Source organism: Herpailurus yagouaroundi, unplaced genomic scaffold (genome assembly GCF_014898765.1).
Source record: "Herpailurus yagouaroundi ecotype Mexico unplaced genomic scaffold, PumYag 139, whole genome shotgun sequence".
Lineage (NCBI taxonomy): Eukaryota > Metazoa > Chordata > Mammalia > Carnivora > Felidae > Herpailurus > Herpailurus yagouaroundi.
The window spans coordinates 42626891-42643927 of NW_024412394.1; the positions used below are offsets into that span (position 1 = coordinate 42626891).

The 17037-nt window shown below is 38.1% G+C and overlaps 1 long non-coding RNA gene across 1 annotated transcript in view; it reads right to left on the reverse strand.

Annotated features, from left to right (window-relative positions):
* Nucleotides 1-1107: 1107 nt before the first annotated feature.
* Nucleotides 1108-17037, reverse strand: part of LOC121029725 (uncharacterized) — a 43958-nt gene continuing 28028 nt past the window's right edge. The window contains exons 3-4 of the long non-coding RNA XR_005789862.1: nucleotides 6350-6451; nucleotides 1108-1614 (exon numbers count right to left, since the gene is read on the reverse strand). This is a non-coding gene — a long non-coding RNA (uncharacterized LOC121029725). The remainder of the gene's footprint in view (nucleotides 1615-6349; nucleotides 6452-17037) is intronic.

Sequence of the window (17037 nt, forward strand, 5' to 3'; positions counted from 1 at the left end):
CTACTAGTTTGTAATGTTAGTGTTGGTGTAATTCATTATGCAGTATAATGACCAGAACAGCCAATAATAGAACCTAGGTGTTCTGGCCTCTAATGCTCATTTTAAGCTATACATTTTACTGCTTTCCTTAAACCTTTGATATTATTGCTACTTTTCCACAATAAAATCTAGTATGAAACTCAGTTTAGTATAAAATTATATACTTAGTTATTCAATTAACTTTAGAATATCCATAGTACTTAGAGTTCTGCAAAAAATTTCCCTGAATTCTATTCTGCCTCTTAACAATACAGAGAATCACTGCTTTACAAATAATGGTCAAGTTCTCATTCCCTCAACCAACATTTATTGAGTACCTACTATATGTCAGGCAGTATAAAAACTGCTCTCGATACAATAATGAATTAACATGAGCTCCGTCATCTTGTCAATGATGGGGGCCTGGGAGAAAATGAGGAAGGATGCACATATAACCAAATAGGACAACAAAATAAGAGAAGTTCTGTGATAGAAGAATGCATAAGAGAGATGTTGGTTAAGTCTAAAGTTAGTGCCTTAGGTGGTTGGAGGAAGAACAGGTACTAGATGGAGAAGGGAAAGGACTCCCTGGGCTGGTTCATCTGTAATACCAACCTCAAGCTCTTCCTTAGTCCAACACCCTTTGAACACTGACTACTCAGAAAGGGGAGGCTGGGGAGAAGAATTCTAAGTGTGAAAGCTAAAATGGTCTTCCAAAAAAAGCAGCTCTGGGAGGATTCTGAGCTTGAGAGAATCCAGAACTAGGCACCCAGATGCTATTCTGTCAGGAGTGTTTCTAAATTACAGGTCGCCTGTATTCAGTCTACCAGGCATCGACTTTAGATGAAGACATTTTCTCTCCTCTTGTTTTCCATTTAAAATAATTATAATAGCTCTTACGCATAAATTGATTTTTATTTTCAGAATAATGAGATGAGTTATGTATAACTCTATGTATAAGTCTATGGAGATTCATGATTTCTTCGCTAGGAAAAAAAAATGTTTCAGAGATGGAAGTTAACATTATTCCAGTAGTATAGGATTACATTTTAAGAATAAGGAAAACATCTCTTTATTTTTGTTCAAGCAGTGAACTCTGTTCAAGGGAGCTATTTTTAATACACTGTGTCTCTTGCTCAATGAGGTAGCAAACAGTGTTTTCTCATATGCTTGAGTTGCTCACATCCTTCATTTAGCCACCCACAACTAGTGACTGCCCTGTTTATTTAGTAAGTTAGTAATTTTTGTATCCATATTTATTTTCTTACCTTTCTTTGCCCAGACTCCTGTCTGGGGAACTGTTTTTTTTTTGTTTTTTTTTTTTTTGGAACAGAGCTGTGGAACATTTGGCCTCACCTGTCCTAGGAGTGAACCTGTTACTCAGGCTGGCCAGCAAGAGTATTGTACTCCTTCTCAAACACAGTGATTGGTCCAAGGATGGGCAGGTGATTCAAGGGAAGCCAGAAAGTTTTCCAAGGATTGATATAGATGATCAAGGAGAGAGGATTACTTTTACTCATTTGAGGTCATGAACTTCAAGGACTGTGTAAATATGGTGCTGTCAGGATGCATCTTCATTACGTAGACACTGTCAGCCTACAGATTAAAACCAAAACCAAAAAAATAAACGAATAAACAAATAAAAAAGCAAAGTTGGTAAATTAATACAAGCAGAGAATGCTTCCTGAAAACTTCATTTTAAGTACCTGGTTCTATGCTGGAAGTTGTTACCCCTTGGACTTGTAGGTTAAATAAGCCAATATATATATTTTTCTGGCTTAAGCTGGTTTGAATTGGGTTTCTGTCACCAAGAGTACTGGCTAATTAAATTTATTCTTGTATATGGATTCTCTTTTTGGGTTCCTGGACCCAGTTGCAACATGCACGTTAGGTGGCAGAGGTGTGCTTCCTCCACAACACCAAGAAATTCTTGGACATCAGCAGAGTGCCTGAGAATTCAACTCAATTTTATGGCTATCTATCCAAAGATAGCATCGGATTCCACAGGTTAAGAACTGAGTCCTATAAGACTCTTCCCTAATCCCCCACCCACTTCTGATGCTAGTCACAAATCCAAATTGTTACCTGTAATTCTGACTGACTGGCTATATATAATCAGAGGTTCCCAAGGCTCCCTCCTCAGGTTTCACTAATTTGCTAGAGCAGTTCACAGAACTCTGAGAAATGTTTTATTTACTAAAATATCAGCTTATTATAAAAAGATATAACTCAGAAACAGACAGAAGAGATACATAAGTTGAGGTGTGGGGAAAGGGCTTGGGGCATCCATGTTCTCTCTGGGCAGCCACTCTCCCAGCATCTCCACACGTTCACCAACGTGGAAGTTCTCTGAACCCTACTTTTTGGGTTTTACGCAGGTTATACTACATAGGCATGGTGATTATTGGGAACTGATCCAACCTCCAATCCCTCTCCTCTCCCCAGAAGTCAGGGGGTGGGACTGAGAGTTACAACCCTCTAATCACATGGTTGGCTCTCCTGGCCACCAGCCCCCATCCTTAGATGCTTTCCAAAAGTCACTTCATTAAAATAACAAAAAACATATTTACCACTTTCAATTCTTAGGACATTACAAGAATTTTGGAAGCTGTGAGCCAGGAACTATAGATGAAAACTAAATATATGTGAGAAATAAATTTCAGTCATCTGAATGATCAAATCTATATTTCTTTTAAATAGCAATATTGTAGATTCATAATTCTGGAAATAACTTTATCTGTACGATACACCATCTCACTACCCTTCTTCCAAACTTCCTGACACATTCATTCAATGCGGTGTGGTTGTTAGGAGCAAAGCTTTGAACACAGACAGAGCTAGGTTTTAAGATCAGCTCTACCATGTAGAAATTATGTGTCTTTGAGCAAACCAGTGATTTCCTTAAATCTGTTTTCTCTGTAAAATAGGGATATTTTAACATGCATCTCCCAGATTTATTTTGAGTTGATTAACATGAAGCACTCAGCTCAGCACCTCCTCTACAGGCTATCCCAGGCACCAAAAATGTGACAGAGAGGCTTGGGCAACATGTATGTCCATGTAAATACCATGGGTATTTCTCTCTTTTGTTCCTCAAGTCATGTCAGAATTAACTTTATAGAAGACAGTATTTTCCTGTTAGAAATTTCATGACACTCTGTCTTTGTCACCATAGTAAAAGGCGAAAGATTTGTTCGATCTGAAGAGAAACCAGAGTATCTTTGTCACCATAGTATATGCCAGGTACATGCAGCTCAGAGCCATATCTGCTATTCTATGATTGCTCCCAGGTGTTGAGGTAGTCATCAACCCATCTAGGGAGTTAGGTTGAACCTAGTGTCTTCCAGAAATTCTTCCACCACCCTCTTGGTAATTGTAGACACAACAGATAAAGGAGGACCAGGCAGGAAAACAAGTTGGCTGGAAGCACCTAGGAGTTTATAATGCAGCATCTATTCTCTGCAAAGAAACAAAGGCATCCCTCATTTTAGTATTCAGCCCTGAGGAAAGAATCACTCCTGTAACCATTCTCCAGCTTTTGGTAATTTGTTTTTGCCTCAGTGATTTCAAAGAGTAATGTAAACTCTTCTCATGGTTGGTGGAGAGCTTGAATTTAGTTGCAATAAAAAGAATTTAGAGTTCAAAAGTGTACATCCTCAATTGTGCTGGTTTCTCCAGGTGCTTAGCTTGACTTCTGGATCTGTTGTTGCAAGTTAGTTTTATGCTTCAATCATTGCTTTTCTATTTCTCATAATATAGAGTATCTCAAGCTAACCTGTGGTACAAATGCGGTAGGAATCTTGGTAATAAGACAAAGTGAATACTTCCTTTGCATCTTGCTTTGCCTGTGACTCAGAGCTTTCCCCAGAAGTAGGGAAGGTAGGGGGATGGCTAACCTGTCTCCACAACAGCCTTCCAGTGTAATAGAAGGGGAAAGCTTCTCTGTGAAACAAAGTTTGAATGCAGTTGTTTCTGCCTAAGAGTAAGACCATAAATGGTCCTTAATCTTAGTTTCTGCTTTCAAAGTTACTTCCAAATAAATACACAATCTCTTCTGGTTAGTCTTCATAACCTAACCCCATCCCATTTGTTCTGGGCCATGGGTAGGGAATCCTGCAAATGACCTCACCAGGGCTCCCCTGCCATCTGGCTTCAGTCCATGAGAAGCATCAATTGGAGTCTGGAGAACAAGAAGAATGAGACATCAGGGTATTTCCTTCTCTACTCCCTTCCTGCTTTGGTGCCTATAACCCCTATGATAACAGCTCTTACTGGCTCTTCCACAGGTCCAGCCATTAACAGGCTCAGAGACACTATTTCCTTCCCATGTTCCTTCAGGCCTAGGGGTGTAATGTCTCCCCACTGTCACTGTCCCTGGGTGCCTCAGTGTTCCTTGTTGGTTTCTCTAACCTATCCACACTTCTGGAGACACTCCCTTAAGTAAAGTCTCTTCAGTTAAATCCCTTTAAGCAGAATTTTGATTTCTGCCAGGACTTGGAATGATGCACAATTAAGTTAAAAATAGTTTGTTTGCTATGCAAGTATAATTTCAAGTTAAGGTTTCTCAATTGCCTTTCAGTTAGATTAACCCTACAAAGCTCCTTTATCATAAAAATTCTGGAACTGCCTTGAGAAATATCATAATTCAATCCTGGAGCAGATGGTTCTTTTAAGGAAAAGATCATAATGAGGGGCACCTGGGTGGCTCAGTCGTTTAAGTGTCCGACTTCAGCACAGGTCATGATCTCAGGGTTCGTGGGTTCAAGCCCAGTGTCATACTCTGTACTGACAGCTCAGAGCTTGGAGCCTGCTTTGGAATCTGTGTTTCCTTCTCTCTCTGCCCCTCCCCGCCAAAAACCAAATAAACGTTAAAAAAAAGAAAGAGGGGCGCCTGGGTGACTCAGTTGGTTAAGAATCCAACTTCAGCTCAGGTAATGATCTCACAGTTCATGAGTTTGAGTCCTGCATTGAGCTCTATGCTGACAGCTTGGAGCCTGGAGCCTGCTTCAGATTCTGTGTCTCCCTCTCTCTCTGCCCCTACCCTTGCTCACGCTCTGTCCCCCGCCCCCCGCCCCCAAATAAGTAAACATAAAAAGAAAAGAAAAAAGAAAAGAAAAGATCATAATGAGATGATTATCTTGGTTAATAAAGGCCCACTTGTCATTGCTTAGGGTGAGGTAAGGAGTAGGAATATATTTATATTTCTGGGGGAAACCTTGAAGAGAGGAGTAAATGAGTAAAGGACTTGGGAAACAGGGAGAAAGGAAAGCAAAAAGGGAAATGGAAGAGAGGAAGCTCAAGATACAGCAGGAGACAGGCAGTGAGAAATTGTCAGCGGTGGGAAATGCCCCATAAATGCCAGGAATAGTGAAGTCTGAAATTGCTGAAGGTAATTTGTGTCCTGTGTTGAAATTACTGCTATCCTGTTCCTTTCACCCCATCCTCTCCCACCTTGCCATTCCTCCCTCCAAACGTCAAAAAAAGTAAGTTGGCTACAAGTAACAGCTTTGTAAATCAGTGCTCCAGGAGGCATGAAAGAAGAGAAGTGGAGGTCCTAGGTGGAGCCCTTAAGAGAGAATGGAGTTTGTTCACACTAAGATGGATGTTAGGAGGAAGTACACGTGGGGAATTAGGCAGCTAGGAACCTTAAGAAAAATTGCGAGTCACTTAAAAATCTTCAGAGATGTTGGGTTGTGTTTGCATACTATTATTTAATTAATACGGAAGACCATGGTGATGGACCTCCACTGTAAACTCCAGAAGGCAGGAATATGGTCACTTAAAGCTTATGTGACTCAATTAGAACAAACAAGAACGATAACATTAACTATACATGAAGGTGTATTGCTGAGTTTGGAATTTTTAGAAAGAGTTTCTAAAGTTGTGAGCAAATGCATGGACCTTTACACTGACAAATGAGAAGTTTTCTCTAAGTGCTTAGAATGGTACCTGGTACAAAGTAATTGCTATATGTGTGTTTGGTGTTTTATTGCTTCAAATGAGAAACATCCATAAATAAATAACTTAAAAAAATTTTTATTTGAGAGAGAGAGGTGGGTAGGGGCAGAGAAAGAGGGGGAACAGAGGATGAAGCAGACCCTAATGTGGGTCTCAAACTCATAAACCATGAGTTCAGGACCTGAGCCACAGTTGGATGCTTAACTGACTGAGCCACCCAAGCACCCTTATAAATGAGAGATAAGGCCATACAAGTACAGTAGGACAGATGGGTGGATTGATGGAGGGATAGATACACAGATGGAGAAATAGATGAATGGGTAGATAGGTAGAAAGGTGGATAGATTTAAAATATTAAACAAGTAATGCTTACCATTTCATTGTTGTTTTTATGATCTGGGCTTCATCATCCAAAGAGTGCCCCCTTTTTCCTGCACTCAAATTGTGACTTCTGATTTTCAGGAGGATCACACAGCTACATAATCCAAGAAATTCTGATTTAAGTTAAGAATACAAATGTAAGTGTGTGCTCATGGTATATAGAAAGCATCATTGATGGAAGAAATAACTCAGGATACTCATAGGAAAGCAACCACAATAAATATTATTCTTCTGTACTATGTACAAGACCCCATTTAGATACATTTGATACTCAGAGCTACCTTATTATCTCATCTCACAGAGAAGGAAATTGAGGGATAAAGAATTAACTTGCTGGAGATTTTGCAGCTAGCAAGTAGCAGGGTCAGGATTCAAACCTAAATAGTTCAGTTCTAGAGGTGCAGCTCTCAATGACTAAATTACCTAATCTTAAAGCCAGAAATAACCAGCCTGGTAAACATTCCACTTTGGTCCAACTCCCTAAATATTTTATTGACACATTTGGGGACATAATTCTAAAACTGCATAAAATATACTAATTATCATTGAATGTGGGAAGGCAATAATCTAATGGGAATGTGTCCGTTTTTTCAATAAGTATTTAGTGAGCATTTACTAAGTGCGAGAAATTCTCTAGGCAATGGGCAATAGCTGTGGAAAGAAATCCATGCCTTCACAAAGCATAGATTCCAGTGAAGTGGATACAGGTAATAAACAAAGTAAGCATAAATATTATGAAATAAAAACAAAGTGAATAAGAAGGATGAAATACCATGGAAAGCCTCCACAAGAAAGTTGTTCATTTGTTTAGGAAGCCATGGAGAAGGAAAATGAAATATTGTGCTTACTTTTTTCCCCTTTACTTTCCCCTTTACTTAGTGTTCTTTTCACTAAGATAAAGCATGACTGGGAGCTAGATGGCCACGTGAACCTGCTTACCATAATTTTAGACATTACTCTTCAACCAATGCAAAGCCAGAAGTATTGCTAGTGTGCTGTCATTACTCCTCAAAACTCTTTTAAGGCCACAGGGACTTCCTATCTCGTGCTGGGGTTCACACACATGTCTGTGGTTCTTGAAAGATCCTTCTAAGCCAGAGCAGCTCCTCCACCTGATCATCTCTCTGTTAAAGTCAAATAGAGATTTATTTGAACTTTGCCAAATGCCTTGGGCAGTTCAGTGTTCTTTCATGTAGGGCATTTGACTTGTGAAGAGATGAGTTGGATTCCCTGAGGCTTGATCTCAAACTTGTCTGAAGTGAAGACCCTGGATGATGAGATTTTTCCCTTCTCTTTCTGTTTTGTATGTGTGCATGTCTGTGCTAAAAACGCAACATTGTCACAGAACCTACAGAGACAATCACTTTATCAGCATGTGTTTTTATCATGGTCGCATAAAAGATGTAGCCTAAACACTGCAGAATAACAGACTGTCCCCAAAAGAAGATAAATAAAATTTGAGCAAAATCCCCAATCATGAAAAGAATATATTTTAATTCACCAAAGGGTTTATTTCCACTTTTTAAAAAATCTCAGATATCCTAATTGGTCATCATTTACTACAGGTTTTTTCTGCTTCTTGAGGAAGGACATTTTCTCATTCAGAAGACATAACCATGACCGCCATCTCCAGTTTCAAATATGAACACAAAAGCTAGAGACTCAAGTATCAGTTGATGCTTTGGCTGTGGGGCATTTCTACACTAGTTCTCATAGTGCTTGATTTCAGTCTGTTCAGACATGAAACCATGCAACAAAGAAATGCATTCTCCAGGAGCATCCTTGCCACCTTAGATCAATTCCCCTTTCCCTCTATACCTGTTTCTTCCTCATCCAAAGCTACATTGCAATTATCACTATTCTACTGTCACTCTTCCTTCCCTTCTCCTGTTTATTCCTAGATTCTCAGTTGTTCTCAAACTTCAGAGGAAATACAGATCAGCTCAGAGCTCATTAGAAACATATAGTCTTGAATCCCTCCTCCCTTACTAAAGATTTTTTTTTCAGGAACATAATTTTATTTTTAAAACATTTCTCCCAGTTTTACTGAGATATAATTGATATTTATTTATTTATTTATGAGAGAGAGAGAGAGAGAGAGAGAGAGAGAGAGAGAGAGAGAGAATGAGCGTGAGTGGGAGGAAGGACAGCGGGAGAGAGACAGGGAATCTGACGCAGGCTCCATGCTCAGCAAGCAGCCCAACGAAGGGCTCCAACCCATGACCCTGGGATTATGACCTGAGCTGAAATCAAGAGCCAGATGCTCAACCAACTGAGCCACCCAGGTGCCTCAATATTATTGACATATAACATTATGTAAGTTTAAATTGTACAGCATGATAATTTGCTATATGTATATATTGTAAAATGATTGCCACAATAAGGTTAGTTAACACATTTATCATCACATAGAGTTACCATTTTGTGTGTGTGCTCAGAACTTTTAAGATCTACTTTCTTAGGAAATTTCAAGTATACAATACAGTATTGTTAAGTACAGTCACCTGCTGGATGTTAGATCCATCCTAAAAATATCTATTTAATAGGCTTGGATCAGGGTACAAGAGTCTGCATTTTATTCTTTCTTTATTTATTTATTTTTCATGATAAATGTACTCTTTAATCCCCAACACATATTTCACCCATTCCCCCACCCTCCTCTCCTCTGGTAACCACCACTTTGTTCCCTATAGTTAAGAGTCTATTTCTTGGTTTGTCCCTCTCTCTCTCTTTTTTTCCTTTGCTCGTTTGTTTTGTTTCTTAAATTCCATATATGGGTGAGATCATATGGTATTTGTCTTCCTTTGACTTGTTTCACTTATAGCATTATATGCTGTAGCTCTATACATGTTGTTGCAAATGGCAAGATTTCATTCTTTTTATGGTTAATAATATTCATACACACGCGCGCGCACACACACACACACACACACACACACACCACTTCTTTATTCATTTATAAATCAATGGACATTTACACTGTTCCATATCTTGGCTATTGTAAATAATGCTTGTGTAAACATAGATGTGCATATATCCCTTTGAATTAGTGATTTTGTATTTTTGGGGTAAAAACCCAGCAGTGCAGGGTTGTTATATTTTTAGCTTTTTGAGGAAAATCAATACTGTTTCCCACAGTGGATGTACCAGTTTGCATCCCCACGAAACTAAGGTCAGGATTGAGACAAAGATGTCCACTCTCACCAATTTTATTCAATACAGTACTGGCAATACTAGCCAGAGCAATTAGGCAAAATAAAGTAAAGCCATCCAGATGGGTAAGGAAAAAGTAAAACTCTCACTATTTTCAGATGACACAATACTATATATAGAATACCCTAAATACTGCACCCAAAACTACTAGAACTGATAGAATTCAGTAAAGTCATAAGATACAAAATCAATGCACAGAGGTCTGTTGCATTCTTATCCATTTATAATGAAGAAGCAGAAAGTTAAATTACGAGAAACAATCCCATTTACAATTGCACCCAAATGAATAAAATACCTAGGAATAAACCTAACCAGGGAGTGAAAGATCTGTACTCTGAAAACTATAAAACACCAATGAAACAAATTCAGGACAATACAAAGAAATGGAAAGATATTCCATGCTCATGGGCTTGAAGAACAAATGTTAAAATGTTTATACTACCCAAAGCAATCTACACATTCACTGCAATCCCCATCAAAATACAAAACAGCATTTTTCACAGAAGTAGAACAAACAATCCTAAAATTTGTATGGAACCACAAAAGAGTCTGCATTTTGAATAAGCATTCCCGGTGATTATGTTATATGGAAGTTTGAGGACCATAATTTGAAAAATAGTGCTAGTGACAGTAAAATAATTTCTCAAGAGAGGATCTACTAAAATTTTAGATTTCAGGTCTGTTCCATGTAGAGTGAGGAGTAAACTTGAGAACTGTAAAATCGTAGCATTATGGAATATTCTGGCTGAGAAAAAGATCATTCTAGTCGAGTGCCTTCATTTCACAGATGAGGAAATACAGGTTCTGAGTAGTTGGGTGATACGCCGAAGGGTTATAATAAGTTTGTGGCAGGAACAGGGCTAGAAATAAGGTCTCAATGTCTCATTCAGGTTTTCTTTTCCCCATTTTACATTCTAAAATGAAGTAAAATCAAGAGGATTAATTAGAAAAGTTCTCTTTGTGTTTTTAACCTTTTGTATGGCTCTAGAGTTTCTAATCGTCTCTCAAAATATAGCCCTGTTCTATTCAAACATTTGGAAGGGTAACAAAGGAGTTGATTACCACAAAAGCAGAAAAGAATGTGGAAAAATACAGCTGGTAGAGATAAGCTTTTCTATGTGAAGAGATTCTAAACCATGGTTTTATGTTTTAAATGCTTGTAATTAGACCACTCTATATAAACACTCCAGTCTCCCTTTTGCCTTTTCAACATACATTCATACTTTTTTTCCTGCACAGCAAGGTCAAACTGTGTTTCACTGATGCATGCATGATGACCAATGTCATGTGTCGTGAAGGCTAACATGTGTGGTCATTATTACTTTCAAGAACCAAGAATTACATACCTACTACACCAACATGGAAAACCAATCCTTTGACACTTGCCTGTCAAGCTCTTCTCCATTTTTATAGGATTAAAATTGATCTCATATTGCTAGCAGTTTTTCAGGACATTTATAGCTTTTAAACATGGCCAGTGATTTCCATGTAGGAAAATGACAAACATGAGTAACATATAAAGTTACTATACAAAACTGTGCTGGCCTGATTGCTTGGAATGTCCACCACCCCAAAAAGTCTCTTCTTCAAAGGGAAATATACATCAGAAAGTAAACCGCACATTTGAAACTTGAAATCTTTCTTTAAAAAAGTTTCCACTCTCTCCACAAAAGAGATGGTGAACATACTAGAATAGAAAGAGCACTAGTGTTGGAACCAGGTGACAGAAGACCTGGCTTGACTGCTATAACAAGTTTTAACTTCAGTTTGCTCATGTGCAAAATGAGGGTATCTCAACCTATCTGACAGACTGTCATGAGGCTTCTATGAGCTTATAACTGTGAAGTGATTAAATAAATAAGATACTGTTATTTAGTAACTGATATGTTTATTTGCAGTAAAAATAATATTAAGAATATTATATCATGTGGTACAAGGAGGAAATGGTGACAATATTTATTATTAAATAATGCCTATTTCTGGTAAAAGAAGAACACAGTCTTTTGCAAGCACAGCATTGCATAAAGCATTTCAGTAATGTCATTCAGTTGCCTCCCCAGGGTCTTGGAACCAGCTTGTAGGTGCTGACTTGTTCCAACCCCCAAATTCCATTCTAGGCAGGAATTAAGCCAAATAGAAGGAGACAGACATCTGCAGGGAAGGGTAACATGAATAGAGATTAATGACAGTTACACTCTCCCTGCTAGTTCATCAATTCCTTGTACACAAGTCCAAATTTAAGATTGTTTCTAAGTGGACCACCTACATACAGTGTTATTTGCCTCTTAAACTTGTGACATCTAATTCACTAAATTAGAAAAATCGATAGCAATGTCTGAGTGCCACATTGTCATAAAACAGAGCTTGGAGCTGGAAGAGAAACATTTTTAGGAAGCTTCTTAGATGATTCTGATACTTAACCATGTTTGGGAATCAAAGCTATGGATAATCTAATTTAGCAGTTTTCAATCTCTGTTAGAATCAATAGGAGAATTTTTTTTTTTTAACTATCCAGATATTTTATTGAACTGGAATCAGAATATTTCAAAAATCTTCCTGATGTTTCTTTTTTTATGTTTTTTTTTTTTTTTTTTTTTTTTGAGAGACAGCACAAGTAGGGTAGGGGCAGAGAGAGAGAGGGAGACACAGAATCTGAAGCAGGCTCCAGGCTCTGAGCTGTCAGCACAGAGCCCAATGATGGGCTCGAATCCACAAACCGTGAGATCATGACCTAAGCTAAAGTCGGATGCTTAACCAGCTGAGCCACCCAGGTGCCCCCAAAATCCTCCTGATGTTTCTAATATGCAGTCAAGGTTAAGAACAACTGATGTAGTTTAATTCCTTACTCAATGAGGAAACTGAGCTCCACTCCTCTTGAAAAGGGAGTAAATTATTAAATTTCTATAAGCATGCACAAATATGAATACTCAATTCAACTAAAAAAATCTTAATGATATAAATCCTGGTCCAAATGGCTTTATTGACTCATAAGAGGGTTGAAAATAATTCAAAACAATATCAGGCAAAATAAGGTAAATGCTATGAGGCAGGAAAAAACAAGGTGTTTTGATATTTCAAAGGCCTGGGAAATAACTGGAGTTCTTCATCAGGAACATGGCAGAAAATTTCTTAAAATCAGAGGATGTTGACTTCTAAAAGCTAGTGAGTTCTGAACCTGTGTAACTGTAGATAATAATGTGATATGGATACTGTAATTTCATCTCATGCCTTGAGATGACTGTATGCTAAAGAATTGTAAAGACTTTTCTTATTGTGGACAGTAGACTATAAAAATGTCTTGAAAGGAATACTGCTATAAATAAGGTAACCTTTGATTTCTCTTAAGTGTTTAAGTTACAAGATTGCACTATTTCTAAAGTTCTAAAAAATTACTTGAGAATGACTACAAACGATGGCTATGGAAGACGTGGTCATTCCTGAGTATCTTTTTAAAAATGTTTAACTTCCAAAATATATTCTAATATGTCACTACTCCAATTTCAGGGATACCATCTAGTTCAGGGTCTCATTACCTATCAGCTTAATCATCTCAAACTCTCCTTTCTGGTTTTCTTTCTTCTAATCTCTTTTTTTTTCCTCCAAATTTTTATTTACATTCTAGTTAGTTACTATGCAGTGCAGTATTAGTTTCAGGAATAAAATTCAGTGATTCATCAGTTAATACAACACCCACTGCCCTCCTTAATACCCAACCCCCATCTAGCCCATCCCCCACCCACCTCCCTTCATCAACCCTCAGTTTGTTCTCTATCTTTAAGAGTCTCTTGTGGTTTGCTCCCCTCTCTCTCTTGCCCCCTATATGTATATCTGTTTTGTTTCTTAAATTCCACATATGAGTGAAATATGTGGTATTTGCCTTTCTCTGACTTATTTTGCTTAGCATAATACACCCTAGCTCCATGCACATCATTGCAAATGGCAAGATTTGATTTTTTTTGATGGTTAATTAATATTCCATTGTATATATAAACCACATCTTCTTTATCCATTCATCAGTCGATGGACATTTGGACACTCTCCATAGTTTGGCTATTGTTGATAATGTTGCTATAAACATTCAGGTGCATATATTCCTTTGAATCTGTATATTTGTATCCTTTGGGTAAATACCTAGTAGTACAATTGCTGGATGGAAGGGTAGTTCTATTTTTAAGTTTTTGAGGAACCTCCATACTGTTTTCCAGAGTGGCTGCACCAGCTTGCATGCCCACAAACAGTGCAAGAGGTTCCTCTTTCTCTACACTTTCCTCTTATCTCTTACTTTATTCAATTAATTCTGCATGTTGTTGTGCAATTAGTAAATCTAAAACACTAATTGTTTTTGTTTGTTTTAGAAAGATAGAGAAAGAGATCATGCAAGCAGGGGAAAGGTACAGAAAGAGAGAGAAAGAATCTTAAACAGGCCCCATGCTCAGCGCAGAGCCTGATGTGGGGCTCAATCCCATGACCCTGCGATCATGACCTGAGCCAAAATCAAGAGCTAGACATTCAACCCACTGAGTCACTCAGATGCCCCCAAAACACTAATTGCTTTAAATGTAAAATTCAACTTCATTTTGCTATACATAACTTTATATTATCCACTTACATGTTTTGTCCTTTCAAAGCTGAATTATTATTTGTTTATCAAAGTAATACATATAAATAATTTAAGAATCAGAAAATACTACAAGACTTATAATAGAACACAGCTCTCTCGTACTTTATCCCTTCACATTTCCAATTTCTGCTCCCCAAACTTTTCAATATTGAACGCTGCCTATTGATTTTTCCACTCTAAAAAATCCAAAGGATTTTCTACTCCAATTATACACTCCCTGCCCTCTGCCTTCCTATAAATAATAGGGGATATATTCGCAAACAAGACAAAGTCCCATATGTATGAACTTACATTCTCATGTAAAATGGTAAATAGACAAGTAGCCAAATAATCTAATAATTCCAGAAAGTGACCTATGACATGAAAAAAAAGAAAGAAGGATAAGAGGAAAGGATGCCAACATAGTTATATCAACATTTTTTATATCTTCATTGGTATAACTAGACAAATATTACCCAACACTGAGGTATAACTTGTGCTATGATTACCTTGCATTTATTGTACAACCACTTGTTTTCTCTGAGTCTGAAATTGCCTTGTTTTTGCATTTGTTTACTTTCACATTTCCTGAGAACTAATTCATTCCTAAACATGCTGCCAGAACCATATAGCTTCTCTCAATATGGTCAAACACTACAGTTAATCTCCCAGGTCTTCTTCCTTCCCCTCCTCTTTTTCCTCTTTCGTCATTCCTTCCAGAGACCTCTGCCTTCTTGCTCCAGTCTTGCCTGGTGGCTTTCTGGGCCTGCAGCACAGCTGACACTCTGGGGCTTCCCTTTATCACCTTCCAGGATTTCCCTCTGACTCTCTCTTTGGCAGATGTCCTTTCCTAGATACTCTATATTCCTTTCTTGATTTAGTCCTCCAGTAGCTTCTTGAGAAAGAGGCTACAGAAAGTAAATTTTTGTATGATTGAGAATGTTTTTGTTCAACTCTCACTCTTGATGGAGAACTTGAGTATAGAATTTTAGATAGAAAATTACTTTACCTCAGAAATTTGGAGGCATTTCTCCATTGCCTTCTAGTTTTCAGTAGTGCTATTGAGAATTCTGATGCCGTTCTTATTCCCAGACCTTGGTATGCGACCTATTTGTTTCCACTGGAAGCCTCAAGGTTCTAAAATTTCAATAATTTGGCTCTCACAAGGTCTATTTTTTTTCTGGAAGGGCAGAAGGTGTGATGATTAAGAGCACAGGTTCTGGGACCAGACTGCTGGGTCTCTCACTTAACTAGCTCTATACCTTTGGGCAGTTTACTCAACTTCTTTGTGCTTCTGGTGACTGTAAAAATGAGGATAATACTACTGCCCACATCATCAGATCGTGGGGGGGGATAGTAACAACACTTCAAAATGTTTAGTACAGTGCTGGATGCATAACAAGATGTATGTAAGCATTGGCCATTATTATTATTATTATTATTATTATGTGTTTATTATGCTGGACATTTAGTAGACTCAATTCAGAAACTCAGATTTTCTGCACAGCTAGGATATCTGCATCTGTTATTTGGTTGATAATTTCCTCCCCTTCATTATTTCTATACTTTACTTTTGGAATCTTTGTTATTAATCCACTTCCCTCAGTGATATATTTCAATCCATCTGCTATCATATTTTAAATATCCAATAATTTTGTCTTATTTTTTAAGTGTGTATGCATGTATGTATATTGTATGTATATTTATGTATTTATGTATGTGTATATAAATATTTTTTAAAGGATGCAACATTATCTCTCTCTTTTCTGAGGATGTTTGTTTTAAGGTTTGTTTTTGTTGTTGAGGTCTTCCTCTGCTTTTTTCCATATTAAAGGCTTTGCTCTGGTGAATTGTGGCTATTTATACTTAAAAGTGAGGCTCTTAAATTTCAGGATTTGCCAACTGGTGAGTTTTGCCATAGGGACTTGGGTTGGGGTAGGGATCCCCTGAAGAGACAGATGGGCCCTGTAAATGTCAGTTTCTGTAGACTTTATTTTGAGCTGGTCAGTTTTTTCTAATCTCTTCCCTGGGAGTATAAGCTTGGCCACAAGTGCTTTGGGAGCTGAGCTGTACAAGGGGTGAAAGAGAACTGTTTTTCATGCAGATTCATACAATCCCCTTATTTTTAGTACGATGTCTCTTGGTCCAACCTTTCCACCCTAAGGTGGATCTAAGTTTGGTGGAATCTAAAGCTTATACATTTGGGGAGGCCCTCTTCCAGAAAAAAATTAAAAAAAAATAAAATTATGAAGCAAAATTCAATACAGGGCTTTGGAAGGGACCTGTGCAAAAGGGCAGCCTGAGGCCTAGGCTCCATTAGCTTCATGATAAATCTGGCTCTTCAACCTGCCTGCTAACAGGAGCAGAAATGGTGTACCTGATTTATTGGCTGAAGAGAGCATCTGGGAGGTCTAACTGTTGCTTGTAGTTTTTTGGTTAATGTTAATCCTCTTCTTTTTCATCCTACTCTATACCCCAGCTCTTCAGGAATAACCAATATCTTTGAATCCTGACCCTTTATGGCATTTACAGTTCAATTGGTGCACCTCTTGCTGGGACATCTCTCATCTCAGGCACTTGGGCTTCACCTTCCTCTGCTGAACTTTTACCACTCATTCATCTCATCTCCATTTTCTAAGATCTTGTACATATCTCTCAGCTGTTGTTATAACCCATCTTGCTCTTTTTGTTATAATAGGTTTATTCCTTTTTAAAAAATCTTTATTTTTGAGAGAGAGAGAGCGTGTGCTCGCGCGCGCGCGCGCGCGCACACACACACACACACACACACACACACACACACACACTCTCACGCAAGCGGGGGAGGGGCAGAGAGAGACAGGGAGACACAGAATCTGAAGCAGGCT